The 15761-nt window shown below is 36.8% G+C and overlaps 1 pseudogene; it reads left to right on the forward strand.

Moving 5' to 3' along the window:
• Positions 1-298: 298 nt before the first annotated feature.
• Positions 299-917, forward strand: LOC110222624 (high mobility group protein B3 pseudogene; annotated as a pseudogene).
• Positions 918-15761: the final 14844 nt, after the last annotated feature.

Here is a 15761-nt window from a genome sequence, read left to right on the forward strand (position 1 = left end):
TTCTTTGCTTCGGAGGCAGCTAGGTGGCTTACTGGATAGAGTGCTGGGTCTGGAGTCACAAAGACCTGAGTTCAAATCCCACCTCAAACACTATGTTTGTGACTCTGGGCAAGTCTCACTTCTGTCTGCCTTAATCCACTGGAGAAAGAAATGACAAACCAGTCCAGTATCTTTGCCATTTAAATCCCATGGACAGTATTGGCATTCTGTAGACCATGAGGTGATGAATAGTCAGACACAACTGAACATCAACAACAACATTTAAAGGGCTTCAATGTAGATACAGACTAGTGAACAATACAGCTACACACTAGAGATGGCTAAAGATGACCCAAAGAAACCAAAAGGCAAAATGTCTGCTTATGCCTTCTTTGTACAAATATGTTGTAAGGCACATAAGAAAAAACAAAGTTCCTATCAATTTTGCAGAATTTTCAAAGAAGTGTTGATAATGGAAGAATATATTTGGGAAGGAAAAATCCAAGTTTGATGAAATGGCAAAGGCTGATAAGTTGTGGTACGACAGGGAGTGAAGGATTATGGGCAAGCTAAAGGGGAGGGGAAAAGTATCCTAATTTTCCCAAATGTCCCCCTCAGGCTTCTTCCTATTCTGTTCAGAATTTCACTCCAAGATAAAATCTACAGACCCTGGGATATCCATTGGGGTCTCAGCAAAATACCAAAAAATAATAATAATAATAACCTTGGTGAGATGTGGAATAATCTGAGTAATAGTGAAAAGCAACCATATAACAATAAGGCAGCAAAACTGAAGGAAAGGTATGAAAAGGATGTTGCTGGTTATAAGTCCAAAGGAAAGTTTGATAGTACAAAGGGAACAGCTAAAGCATCCCGGAAAAAAAAAAAAAGTAGAGGAGGAGGAAGAGGAAGAAGATGAGGAAGATGATGATGAATAAAAATATATTATTTGTTTTAAATGCCATAGAGTTGGGGAAACACTAAAGCACCTTTATTGATACAGTGTCTACTGCATTTGTAGCATGTACCTTTTAAAATTGGAAACAGATGCTCTAGACGTTTTACCCGGTTCGTGAATATAAGGTGTTATGAGCACCCTGAAACTGTATCGAAGTTGCATATATTTCCAAACAATTTTAAAATGAAAAGGAAATTTAGTGTTTTCCTCTCTCTGTGTACTTTGCTAGAACAAAACATTTTTAAAAGTTACAGGCTTTTGTGTGTGGTAATTATGGTTATTGTTTAGAAATCCCAGGTTGTAACATTACTTTCTCTTTCTACATCTGGAGGGGAAGGGCTATGTACATATATAAATTATACCTACATGTACATATATGTGCGTGTGTGTATGTGTGTGTGGTGTGTTTATATGCACTAGACAAACATTACTCATAAATATTTGAAATTACAACACCTTGGAAAGGGAAAAGTAATTTAGATCTTTCCTTAGGTGCCATGGCCCAAAGCATGCACTGTTAGAGTAGCTTTATATGATGATTGTCTATCCAGCTTAAAGTTGACATTTTGTATATATTGAAATAGCAATCTGTTGCCATTCTTAGATGTGGCAAGGGGATAGGGTTTCAGCCACTGTGAAAAGTGTTTAGGGGTTGTGGTTTTTAAAGGCTGTCATTTTAAAAATGGGAACTTTTTTGAAAAACTAAAGGAACAATGTAGCAATAGAAGTTAAAATATATTCTGTACCAAATGCTTGGAAAATTTTGTTGACTTTATTTTGTATGTTTAGAATGCTAAAATGTTTTCCAAACTGAATAAACAGTATTAACATTTTTAAAAAATAGCTTTGATGTAGATGAGGATTAGGATTGTTTGGCTTGAAAATTACTGAAAACAGTGGATATGACATGCAAATAAATTAATTTCAGCTTCAGGCAAATAGGTTAAAAAATGTAAGTACAACTACAACAAACTGGAATAATTTACCTCAGGAGGTAGAGAGTTCTTCATTACTGAATGTTTTCAATCTGAAGTTAACTCATTTGTTATATTGTAGAGCGTGTTATTTTGAGGCATGAGTTGGATAAGATAGCGGTTGAGGTCCATCTCTTCCACCTTTAAAATTTCTTAATTTGGTAATTTATAATGGCTCATTAAGCTCACTTCAGTAGTGGCAAATTCCAGGGTTTTTTTTCCCTGAAAACATTGGGGCAACAAATAAGTAAATAAGAAATAAATACCCACCAAATCTTCCTGTTCTGTGCGGTTTAATACTATCCTTAAAGTGATAATGTTTTTTAATATCATCTTCCAACCTCAGGAGGCAATTTCCAGAAAATACTGAACTATAATATACATGACTTTACAACAGCTCCAGATGACAAAATTAATGATCAAACTTACTTGTATCTCTTACTAGAATGAAACAATCTTACTCAGGGTTTCAAAAAAAATAATTTTAGATGATATTTTTAGAACCATATATCTTTATCCCAAGATTTAGAAACTTAATCATAGAAATTTTGATAATGATTCTTTTCTTGAGGACATTTCAGCAAGATTTTTCTTAACAGACACTGTAGTTCCTAAACCAATTATGGGGTAAATTATTGCCTCATTTTCTCTACAAAGAAATTAAATAAAAGCATTTTCAGTACAATGATCCCCATGTCTAACTGTATAGTCTTCCAGTAGAGGACTCCTTTTTCTGAACTCCCATCCATGACCACAACAGTGTCATATACCCCATGGATGTTAAGAATACAGGAATTGAGTTACTTTCCTGGTTTCAGTCTTACCCTGATGTAATGACACACATTACTTCCAAACTTTGGAGAGCAACATAATATCTAGCTTCAAAAATGGAGTCATTTTGTAGGGAGAAAATATTTGGCTGTTTTCACCATGATAATGGTACCTTCAAAATAGTAGCAGTGATCAGTAAATGGGGAGCAGAGGCAGTAGAGAGGTTAATGAATACCTTTCTGGAAGAGGATGCTAGAGACTTAGCTTCTGATTTTGGTTACCTTTGTGTTTTCTTATGTAATCCTTTGAAAGGTAAGTGATAAGTGTTTTTAAGTTTTTCAAATGTGAAATTCTGACATTTTTTTTCTTTCCTAGTGCTATCACTCTCATTAAATTAGGCTAAAACTGTCTCTTTCAGGTGATTTCTCAATGTCCTTTTCCTTAAACAGTAAATTCCTGTTGATCATGAGTGCTAATTCAACAACCATTCAGGAAGCCTGAATTCTATAAATGAAACAATACTTCTCTTGTCAGGGCTAGAGTGGGGATGGGGATGGATGGATAATCCTTTTCTCTCCCCAATTCTCTCCCCAAATCACCTCTTGCACAGGTTTATAGTAGTAACCTTTAATGTTGACTTCCTTTTTTTCTCTTCCTCACCTGCAATTAATTTAATGTGATATTGTAAGTTATTTTTCTAAAATATTTATTTCTACTCCAGAACTTTGCATGATTTCCCATTGACAATATGATAAATCTCAAGATAAAGTACAAGGATCAATTTTTTGAAATTATCATAATATTAAATAATGAGGAGGAAAAATAGTTAAATAACAATAACAAAAGTGATTAGTATTAAGAGTTTATATGGAAGGAGAGTAAAGATAAATGTAGAGCACAAAATATTGTCTACAATCCATGAATTATTTGAGATAGGATTTAAATTCAAATATTCATTTCTGTAAACTTGTAATTTTTTATGGATAATATAGATATCTATTGATTGGTGGAGTTGTAGAGGGTATAGATAGAGATGAAGAAGCAGGTTTAGATATAATGAAAGTGTAGGTATAAATGTCCATGTAGATGGAGATGTAGGTATAAATATGGATGTCCATATATAAGTATAGACATAGATATATATGCAAAGGCTTGTCACATGAAGAAAATGTTACATATTTCTTTTTTCTTTTGCCTAGGCAATGGGGTTAAGTGACTTTCCCAGGGTCACACAGTTCATATGTGTTATGTGTCTGAGGCCGGATTTGAACTCAGGTCCTCCTGAATCCAGGGCCAGTGCTCTATCCACTGCACCATCTAGCTGCCCCTGTTACATATTTGGAAAATTATTAACTGCTTAAGACAACACAATTAAAAAAAAAAATCCTGGACTATCATCATTCCCCCATGGGGGAATACTGAATGGGAACCACTGGAATGGAGAACTATTAGAGATTCCTTATAATTCTGAGACTCTGACATTGTGTGAATCCAAGTTCTTCAATTATCTGTTGACAATTATTTTTAATAATATTATATTTTTTTCCAACTATATGTAGAGATAGTTTATAGCACTAATTTTTATAAGACTTTGAGTTCCAAATTTTCTCCTTCCCTCTCTACCACACCCCAAAGACAGCAAGCAATCTAATATAGGCTACATATGTATAATCATGTAATACACATCTCCACATTAGTTACACAATTATTTTTTTAAATTAGCCCAATATGAACCATTACAGTTAAGATTATCACATTCCTATTCTCTAACTTCTATTTGATATTCTGTTCTATTCAATTTAATTTCATTCAGTTCAGAAAGGCATTCATGGTATATTGGAAAGAGCCCCAGACTTTGATTGGCAGGACTTTCTTTTGGGGCTTCCTGATGCTTACTAGTCATATGATCCTGAGGAAGTCACTCCTCCTCTCTTGACCTCAGTTTATCTATTTTTAAAAATTCCATGGTGGATTTGGATGGTCTCTGAATACTCTTCTGGATACTAACATTCAATGATGATTCTGTTCACATTACATCCATTTAAAAGCTCATGCCAGACAGGCCTTTCCTTTGACAGTTAGCCTAGGCAAGGCTGGGATAATAGTTTTGCCTTCCCCTATTGCTGTCAGAGAACAATAGGCTTACCAGAGAACACTAGCCTAAAATATCAGCTCCTAGAGCTTAGAAACATGCTTCATGAAAAAAACAAGCAGACACTTTCAGAATCATAAGAAAAAAGCAGTAAACATATAACTTGTTATATAACCTTCTTCTCCGGGGTACAAGTGTTAACACAGAAACAACCACATATTGTTATAGAATACTGTCAGGCAGCCTGCAATCGACATCTAAAGCAGGTATGTTAGACAACGAGTGTTTAGCAAGTCACAAAAAGAGAAAAATATCAACCGTGACAACAGCAGTAATATATAACATTCACACAGTATTTTTAGGTTCATGAAGCACTAAATATATATTTATAAATTAAATATATATCTATATATATGTGCATGTATGTTGATAGATAGATAGAAAGATAGACAGACAGACAGACAGACAGATAGATAGATAGATAGATAGATAGATAGATAGATAGATAGAGTCTCTTGATGCAACAATCCAGGGAGTTAGGCCTTGTACAGCTCAGAGAGCAACAAGGGATATGGCCCTCAAGTCCATCACTGCTTTCTTCATGGAGCCTAAGCCCAGTGGCAGCTAGGTGGTGCAGTGGATAGAGCACTGGCCCTGAAGTTAGGAGGACCTGAGTTCATATCTGGCCTCAGACCAAACACTTGACACTTACTAGCTGTGTGACCCTGGGAAAGTCACTTAATCCCAATTGCCTAACCAAAAAAAAAAAAATGAAGCCTAAGCCCAGTCTGACGACAGCTGAGGACAGAGGCAGGCTAGAAGCCAGGGGTACTGGCCATCTAAATGGACACTCAGACAAGTAGCTGCACAGATTGTATGTGGGGCTGCATTGTGTTGCTGTAGTAGAATGCATGTCTGAAATGATAAAGTGGTGACTGTGGAGGTAGGATGGCTTGAAGCTGCCCAAAAGATACCAGGTGCCCCACCTTTTGGGGGACAGAGAAATATATTATATATAAGCATTATATGCATAATTATATAATTAAATATTATATATATACATATATATGTATATATATATGTATATATATATATATATATATATATGTATAACATATATAAAATGCATATTGTATATAAATGGTGTGGGGATATGGTACCACCACTGACCCCTGGGTGCCTTTTTTATTTTAAGAAAATCTCTTTTGGAACTGTGTACCCACTACTAGGGGCATTCTGCCCCATCCCCTCTTCCCCCAGAACTCCTCTCCTGCTGCCTGGAAAGGAGAAAGAAAGGGTATAGTACTTGTCATTATGAAATATGAATCCATTTGGGCAGAGCCAAGATGGCGGAGTGAAAGCAGTGACTTGCTTGAGCTCTCCTCCAAACCCCTCCAAATACTCATAAAAAAAATGGCTGTAAATGAATTCTAAAGCAGCAGAACCCACAAAAAAGACAGAGTAAAACAAATTTCCAACCCAAGACAGCCTGGATGGTTGATCGGAAAGGCATGTCTTGCTGGGTAGGGAGAGCAGTTTGGTGTGGGCACACAGGCCGCAGCGAACCTAGAACAGGCCTCAGAGAATGAATCACAGGCAGTTGTGGCAGTTTCCAGACTCCTCAATCCACCAACGCCAAAGACAACTTAGAAGGTCCGTGGAAAAAGTCTGTTTTTTCAGTGAGAGAAGAGCTAAGCCATAGCCAGTTCCAGAGCAAAGAGCGGTGACTGTGTCCTGAGCTTCCAGCCCACTGACTGAGGCGGAATCCAGTGGCTGATCAGAGGGGGATTGCAGGATCTCGTCGCCAGTGCTGAGGCAGGAACCTCTTGCTTTGCCCATGCTTGGAGCTGGGCCACAGTTCTGGGCGGCAGTGCTGGGATGATAAGGAGCTCTGCCATGGTAGAGCTTGTGGTGGAGGTGGTGAGGAAGCCCTCCTCACAGTGCCAAGAGGGAAAAGACAGCTTGTGACTGGTCATTCAAAGACCAGAGCTCAGGCCAGGAAAAGAATCAATACCTCCACCCTTATCATACCATGTAGGAAGAACTGAAAATTTACAGGTCCATAGAAGTATCTCTGAAAACAGCTATACAAACCCTCGAACCTTGGGACAGTACATTCTTCACATTGGAAGCAGACTTTTGCCTTAACAAAGCGTTTAAAACTCAAGTAATTGGCCAGGATCATGAGCAAACCTCTCAAAAAGAGTCAGACTATATTATCTTACTTTGGTGACATAGAAGATGAAATCATACAACCAGAAGAAGACAACAAAGTCAAAGCTCCTACATCCAAAGCCTCCAAGAAAAATATGAATCAGTCCAGGCCTTGGAAGAGCTCAAAAGGGATTTTGAGAAGCAGAAGAGAAATAAAGGAAAAAGTGGGAAGAGAAATGAAAGTGATGCAAGAAAATCATGAAAAACAAGTCAACTGCTTGCTAAAGGACACCCAAAAAAATAGTGAAGAAAATAACACCTTAAAAAATAGCCTAACTCAAATGGCAAAAGAGGTCCAAAAAGCCAATGAGGAGAAGAATGCCCTAAAAAGCAAAATTGGCCAAATGGAAAAGGAAATCCAAAAGATTACTGAAGAAAATACTTCCTTAAAAATTAGAATACAGCAATTGGAAGATAGTGACTTTATGAGAAATCATGCACAGTAAAACAAATCCAAAAGAATGAAAAATTAGAAAACATTTTGAAATATCTCATTGGAAAAACAACTGACCTGGAAAATAGATCCAGGAGAGAGAATTTAAAAATTATTGGACTATCTGAAAGCCATGATCAAAAAAGAGCCTAGACATCATCTTTCGAGAAATGATCAAGGAAAACTGCCCTGATATTTTAGAACCAGAGGGCAAAATAGAAATTGAAAGAATCCACTGATCTCCCCTGAAAGAGATCCCCAAAGGAAAACTCCTAGGAATATTGTAGCCAAATTCCAGAGTTCCCAGGTCAAGGAGAAAATATTGCAAGCAGCCAGAAAGAAACAATTCAAGTATGGTGGAAACACAATCAGGATAACACAAGATTTAGCAGCTTCTACATTAAGGGACCAGAGGCATGGAATATAATATTCCAGAGGGCAAAGGAGATAGGATTACAACCAAGAATCACCTACCCAGCAAAACTGAGTATAATCCTTCAGGGGAAAAAATGGTCATTCAGTGAAATAGAGGACTTTCAAGCATTCTTGATGAAAAGACCAGAGCTGAATAGAAAATTTGACTTTCAAATACAAGACTCAAGTGGAACATGAAGAGGTAAACAGGAAAGAGAAATCATAAGAGACTTATTAAGGCTGAACTGTTTACATTCCTGCATGGAAAGATGATATTTATAACTCATGAGACCTTTGTCAGTATTAGGGTAGTGGGAGGGGAAAAATTATATGTATGTATAGATAGATAGATAGATAGATAGATAGATAGATAGATAGATAGATAGATAGATAGATAGATAGATAGATAGATGGCACAGGGTGAGTTGAAGATGAAGGGGTGATATCTGGAGAATAAAATTAAGGGGTGAGAGAGGATTATACTAGGAGAAGGAGAAAGGGAGAGGTAGAATGGGGTACATTATCTCACAAAACAGACAGAAAAGGTTCTTACAGTGGAGGGGAAACAGGGGAAGGTGAGAGGAAATGAGGGAATCTTATTCTCATAGGATTTGGCTTAAGGAGGAATAACATACACACTCAATTGGGTATGGAAATCTGTCTTACCCTACAGGAAAATAGGGGAGGAAGGGGACAAGAGAGCAGGGGATGATAGAGAGAAGGGCAGATTGGGAAAGGGTAATTAGAAGGAAGTACTTCTGAGGAGGGACAGGGTCATAAGAAAGAACAGAATTAATGGGGGGGCAGGATGAGATTAAGGGAAATAGAGTTAGGTTTCTCACAACATGTCTACTATGAAAGTGTTTTGCATAACTGCACATGTATGGCCTGTATTGACTTGCTTGCCTTTTCAGTGAGGGTGGGTGGGGTGGGAGGAAGGGAGAAAATTGGACCCCAAAGTTTTGAAAACACGTTTAAAAAATAGTGTTTCCACATGGAAATGGGAAATAAGAAATACAGGAAATGAGGTACAGAAATAAATCTATCCTGCCCTATAGGAAAATAGAAGGGAAAGGGGATAAGAGAAGGGGGGGAGAATAGAGGAAGGGGTATTCAGATTGCATGCCATCTTGGGGTGGGGGGAGGGGCAAGATGGGGTGAAAATTTGAAACTGAAAATCTTGTGGAAGTAAATGTTGAAAACCAAAAATAAATAAATTTATATAAAAAATTAAAATAAAATGATTAGTACAGTGAAAAAAATATGAATCCATTTATTTTAAAAAGGCAAGTAAGGCAGAAAGAGGTTAAATGATAAGTATTTCTTTTTATCTAGCTTTTTGTGCATTGTTGTTATACTTTGTATGGACAAGCTCTTGGATTTAGGTCTGTCATATACCTTCCCCTGATTCTGTGTTTAATAATAATGCACCTTACTCTTGTGTTCTCTTTCATTTAGGCACACTGTGCAGACAGGTGAGTAGATAGAATTTGGGGTCTTAAGTCAGGAAGACTCATCTTCCTAAGTTCAAATATGGCCTCAGAAACTTACTAGCTGTGTAATCCTTGACAAGTAATTTAACCCTGTTTGCATCAGTTTCCTCATCTGTAAGCTCATGAGATCTGGAGAAGGAAATGGCAAACCACTGTAGTATCTTTGCCAAGAAAATCCCAAATGAATTCACAAAGAGTTGGGACACAATTGAAAAATGACAGAACAACTGTGGTGTTTGACAAAACGTCCAGAGATGGACCCCAGAGAGGTTGGAGGGTTGTTTCCATGTCCTATAAGGATGATTTGTAGGAATTGGATGTGTTTAGCCCAGAGAAGACTCAGAGAGTACATGAGAGGTTTTTTCCCCAAGGTTTAGAAAGGCTATCAAATGGCACAGGGACTAAACTTGGTCTGATTGGTCCCAAATAGAAGAATTAGGCTCAGTGGGGAGAAGTCAAAAAGAAGACAAATTAGTATTGACGTTAGCAAAGCCTTCCTAATAAGTGGAGTTGCCCAAGAGGGGAATCAGCCGTCTCCAGACTTGTTAGATTTCAAGTCATTGGGAGAATTCAAGCAAAGGCTGGATGCAAACTTGACAACTTTGTTGTATTACTGTAGCGGAAATTCCTTGAAGGAATGTACTTCTATGTGGGTTGTGCAGAGGTCCATTCCAACTCTGTGATGCTTTTATTATAATTCTTAAGCTGTCAGAGGACAAATATGATGGTTTCATTGTTGCGGAGAACAAAAAGGCATTGCAGTAGAAATGTTGGAGACCTTACTGAGCCTTCTTTTTCTAATTATTTGAATCCTTCAAACTTAATTTACAATTATTAATCAGTTATAGCAAATGTTCACCTAACTTGATTTAGCCTCAATTGTTCTTCATCATTTTAAAGTGATAATACCCATAATCTTATACCATCCCCTTTTACAAGGTTTTCAAAGGAGCTAATACTCTTGACTGATTAAGTCCTGGGCTGTCAAATCTCCGTTTCTGAAACAGATCAAATATTTGCTATTCTAGGTGCTTTTAGTGAAGGTTCAGTCTCTGTCATGTTAATAATTTTGTATCATTCAAAAATTTCTAGGAAATGGTGTTGGCACCCTTGGTGTTTTCATTTACACATTTCTCCTTTATCAGCATCAATAGCTCATTTGAAGAAGTCAGATTATGGTCCTTGTGATTACCTATAGTGCCCTTTTCTCATGTTTAATCTTTCCTTGAATTAATTTGTTATTTTGACTTGTGATTAAATTTATCACTGGTCACATTACATAAAGGTGCTGCAGAAATAATCGAATGGGCCAGCTAGTTATTTCAGTTACAATTTTATCAGATATCATTTGTGTGTGTGTGTGTGTGTGTGTGTGTGTGTTAATTTCATGATTATGTCCAGGTACTTCCTACACTTTCTTGAGAAAAATCTTTATGATGTAGAAGAATGAGGATTCTGAATAGTCTAAAAGTGTTTTTTCTCATTATATTTCTGACCCTAAAACATATTTTTCTGAAATAATTTTATCATAAATCTAAAGTTTGAAAGTATTTTTGAAGTCATCTAACTAAAGCCCTTTATTTTATAGGGACATGAACTGAGACCTAGCAAGAATAAGAAATTTGCTGAGGGTCACCTATTTACCATGGTAAATGACAGCACAGGGATTTGAACTCAGGTCCTATGACTCTGGGTTTAGCATTCTTTTCACTGAATCACCCTGCCTCCCATACCAATAAATTCATAGGTTCAATGATTATTCCTATCTTTTCAAATGAAGGACTTTCTTGTTTTTGTTTTTTTTTGTTTAAAACCTAATCGTATGCAAAGGGCATGATAGAGCTTTTTAATACGATAACTTTGGAGGAACTATTTTAATTGTCCCAGCACTTTCTGGAAGAAAAAAATCAGTGTAGGAGAGGAGTTACCAACATTTGTTCAGTTTGTACATTGGAGAATGTTTCTTTCACTTGTGAGGTGGGCCCAAACAGAGCCATGAATGAGGTGGATAGAGTACTTCTTACTGTGTAGTGACTTAATTTGCAGAACCTTGTCAGTTTATTCTTAGAAATCCTCCGAGTCATCTTCTACAACAAGTGTTTCTACATGGGCTGCAATTAAAATAATGACCCTTCCCCCCACCTTCTGCTTATGCTTGTAGAAAATGTGTTTGGGGATATTGCTTCTGCATATCACTCATCAAAGTGTGGATGCCTACATGACAGCACACCCAAGAGCATTAAAATCAGTTTAAACTGGGTTTGAGGTCCAATATATCAGCTTACAGCTACGGGGAACATGTCCAAAGAAGGTATGAAGAAATGTGGGGAATGGGAGATATACTTATGAGCAGAGGAGTGGGGAAATTAGGAGCTTCTGATAGTCTGTAACCTCTGTAGTACCCAGCCAATGGGGAAACAGGGGGAGGGAAATTTGAATCAGGAATAGGGAAGAAAAAGCTGTGTCTACTTTACATGTGTGTAGCCACACATGGAACACCTGGCCTTCCTAAGTCATTAATAAAAGTTCTTCCTGGTTTAACAATGGCTAAATGGAATTCTTGGTAAGACTTTTTGCTGCATACATACTCATCATCAGGGCGGTGGTATAATGGATAGAGGGCCAGATCGGAAGTCAAGAAGACTTCTCTTTTTTTGTTTGTTTTTTGATCTATGTATCTATTTATTTGGGTTTTTTTATTAGTTTCCTACACTTGCTTTTATAAGATTTTGAGTTCTAAATTCCCTGCCCCCCCCAACAGCATGCACACTGATATGTATGATTATATTAACCATATATCAACATTATGAGAGAAGAATCCAAATAAAAGGAAAAAAACAGGAAAAAATGAAAATAATAACAACAAAGAAAACAGTATGCCTTGATCTACATTTAGACACCATAATTCTATATCTGGATGTGGATAGTATTTTCCATCATGAGTCTTTTGGAATTGGAAGACTCATCTTCTTGAGTTCAAATACAACCTTAGACACATTAGCTGTGTGACCTTCGACAAATTACTTAACCCTGTTTGCCTCAATTCCTCATCTATAAAATAAGCTACAGAAGGAAACAGCAAACCACTGTAGTACCTTTGCTAAGAAGCCCCAAATGGGGAAAAGACAGTTTTCCAAGAAATCATACTACTTGCTGCCTTTGGTAAATGATGGAATTAAATACTTTATTTGTAAAAAAAAAAATAACAACAACAAAACAAGAACAGAAGCATTTTGCTTGTGAACCATTTGGCTACAACTTCTTTATGTATCCAGGGTTCCACTTACAGCAAAAATACTGGGAATTATATTTTTTTTTAAGTTTCTTTAGTAGTGATGAACTCTTTGGCCTTGAGAGGGATGATGACATATTTAGATTATCAGCAACTAAATTTTTGTCTATAAATGATCTCAGAGCTATGAAATTCATAATACTTTGTGTCCTCATTATTGCTACTCTGCCAATGACCCCATAGAATGAAAAGGACAGAAGTCAATTATGTGTTTTTCTTTTTTCAGTGGATTTTTATGGCCAAAGAAATAAATGGCTGCTGTTTGGTGAAGTTTCTCTCCTTACCATCTCAGCTGGTCACTGGACAAAAGCCAGTACCTAACAGTGTCTCTGTTTTTAGCACTTGCCAGATAATGTGCTCTGCTGGCATAACACTTGAAGTCCAACATCACCTGTCTCACATAATAAAAAAATCACAGAAGGTTATTTACAATCAGAGATCTTTGCCTTTAGGTTTTTTTTTAAACTGATAGTATTCAATTAATATGTACATTCATTCTTTTGTGAAACCCACTCTTGCCCAAAATGAATAGAGGTTCATGTTTTAGGATCTAAAATTATCTTGCCTCACACCAATTAGACTGAATATAATAATAAAAGGAGAAATAGAAAATCTCATACTTGAGTTATTACAAAGTTACACTTTCACACACAAGAGAAATATGTGGCTTTGTAAAGATTAAAAAAAAATACCTTGGGATTTTAGTGTACTGCAAACTTACTAAGAGTGAACAGTGAGATATAACAATCTCAAAACTAATGCAATCTTAGTCTGTTTCCAGTCAGGCATGGTACCTATGGTTATTTGGGTAATGACCATGAAGTATTTTGCACTGGTCAGATTTCACATAGAATATTCAGTTTTGTTTTATTTTTTTTTCTGCCCTTACGGTTTAGGAAGGACATTGCTAAGCTAGGGTTTAAGCCAGAGTTGGACCATCCAGATCATAGAAGTCTCCAATTTCATGCTCTTTGTGGATTAGTTGGACTAGCTTTTGGTTGCTTAGGTTGGAAAAGAGAAAAGTTGTGATTGGGCTGCTGTCTTCAATATTTTAAGGGCTGTCACTTGGAAGACTTGTTCTGCTTGATCACAGAAGGAAGACCCAAGAGTAACTGTCAAAAAATTTAGTGAGCCTGATTTCAGCTGAATGTAACAAAACACACTCACATATGCACACACAGTTGAAATTAGCCAAACCCCAATCATACTAACTTTAATGGTGATAGATCACAAAGTGAATATAGTAATTGACTTGGAATGAGGAAGAACAAAATTCAAATATTTACTCAAATATTTTCTAGCTATGTGTTCTTGGGCATGTTAGTTAATGTCTTTCAGACCGTTTCTTCATCTGTAAAATGGTGATAATAATAGCACCTAACCGTCCCAGAGTTACTATAAATATCAAATGAAATACTGTAAGTAAAAGCATTTTATTGACCTCGATGTAAATGGAATGAGTAAAAACATTAATTAAATATTTTCTATGTGCAATGAACTGTAGTAAGCATTGTGGTTAAAAAAAATAGAAGGCAAGACATTCCCTGTTTCCAAGGATTTTACATTCTGATGGTGAGCCAACACATGGAAAATTCCAGACATAAGTCAAATGAAAAAAATCCCATGGTTCTTACAGTACTTCATGTGCTGTATACATGATAGCTGCTATTTTTATTATGCTTTCTGTTGTTACAGACTCCTCCTTACTGAAGGTCACAAATAGGCTGGCCAGCCATTACTGGGGGCATTGAATTTAGTTCAGGTGTGGTTTGGGCCAGAGAGCCTCTGAGCTGCCTTCCAAATCATCAATTCCATCATTCTGATCTACTCAGCCTAAAATGCTTTCTCTTTCCTTTGTCTGTCTAGACAATAATGATTGCCTGCAAAGTTCATTTGCCAAGGAATAATGGGCTGCCCTGAACTTTTATTCACATTTTGCATTGTTACTTAATGTTTCAAGTATTTTTGTTTGTCTTTCCAACTATATTAAAAGCTTTTTTTACTTAGCAAAGACTTACTCAGAAAGGGGGGAATAAAGAAAATAATGGTAGAATAGGTAGGGAAGGGGAATAGAGAAATTGAGAGAATGAATCCAAACTCTGCCAGTTTGATGACTTTAAAAGTGTCACAGGGCCTGAGCTGGTATCTCAGATACATCTTATTATCTCTTTTACCATGGGCAATTCACTTACCCTCTAAGAGCCTCTGTTTACTCATCAATACAATAAGTATGTTAGATAAATTACCTCAAAGATCCTAGACAGCTCTATATCTATGACACCATGATCATTTCATTACTGAAAATACAGGAGGCTGAATACAAGTATGGAAGGCCTCTTTATATTTTTGGTTCACTTTCATTTCAAAATCGCAGATAATTCTAGAGCTAGAGAAAGTGTTAAAGATAATCAATCCCAGCTGTTCATTTAAAAAATATGTACACTGAGGTTCCTAGAATTATTTTATTGTGTTTCTTTGCTCATCTTTAAAGGTGAATCTCAAATACCATTACTGAAAGAAAGAGAGAGAGAGAGAGAGGGAAACAAAGTGATGTATAATCTTTCTATTATATGGAATTAAACTGGGGATAATACTGAATCAAAGATACTCATACTTTCTTACAAATTTCTAATTATTTTGTTGACACTTCCACATTAGCCCTGCATTCTCTTCTGGTGATAAGGCTTCTGGCTGCTGTCCATAATCTAGAACTTTCCAGGGCCTGGAGCATAGCTGGTGTTTAACAAATGTTTCCTAGATTGGCTTTTAGTCATAAAGAATCCTAGAATCCGAGTCAGCAGGAAGCTTAGTGGATGTCTACCCAACCCACAGATGAATAAGATTCCTTGTGACAAGTTAGCTGATGCATAGACATCCAGTCTCTATCCTTTGAGGGGATACCCAATACCACTTAGTACAGACCAATTCACAACTGGACAGATCCATCAAACCTAAAATGTCCTCTTAATAATTTCTGCACAGTACTCTTAGAGTGGTAAGGACAATTACGTTTGTCACTTAATAGGGAAACAATCAATAAGGTGCACCTATGTAGGATGAACAAAGGTGCCCAGCTCCCCTTACCCTCCTCAGGCTCACTAAGTTAAGATCCTGGGAAATCTTCATGGCTTAGTCCTAATT

Source organism: Phascolarctos cinereus, unplaced genomic scaffold, assembly GCF_003287225.1.
Source record: "Phascolarctos cinereus isolate Bilbo 61053 unplaced genomic scaffold, phaCin_HiC Scaffold_2;HRSCAF=192, whole genome shotgun sequence".
NCBI classification, from domain to species: Eukaryota; Metazoa; Chordata; class Mammalia; order Diprotodontia; family Phascolarctidae; genus Phascolarctos; species Phascolarctos cinereus.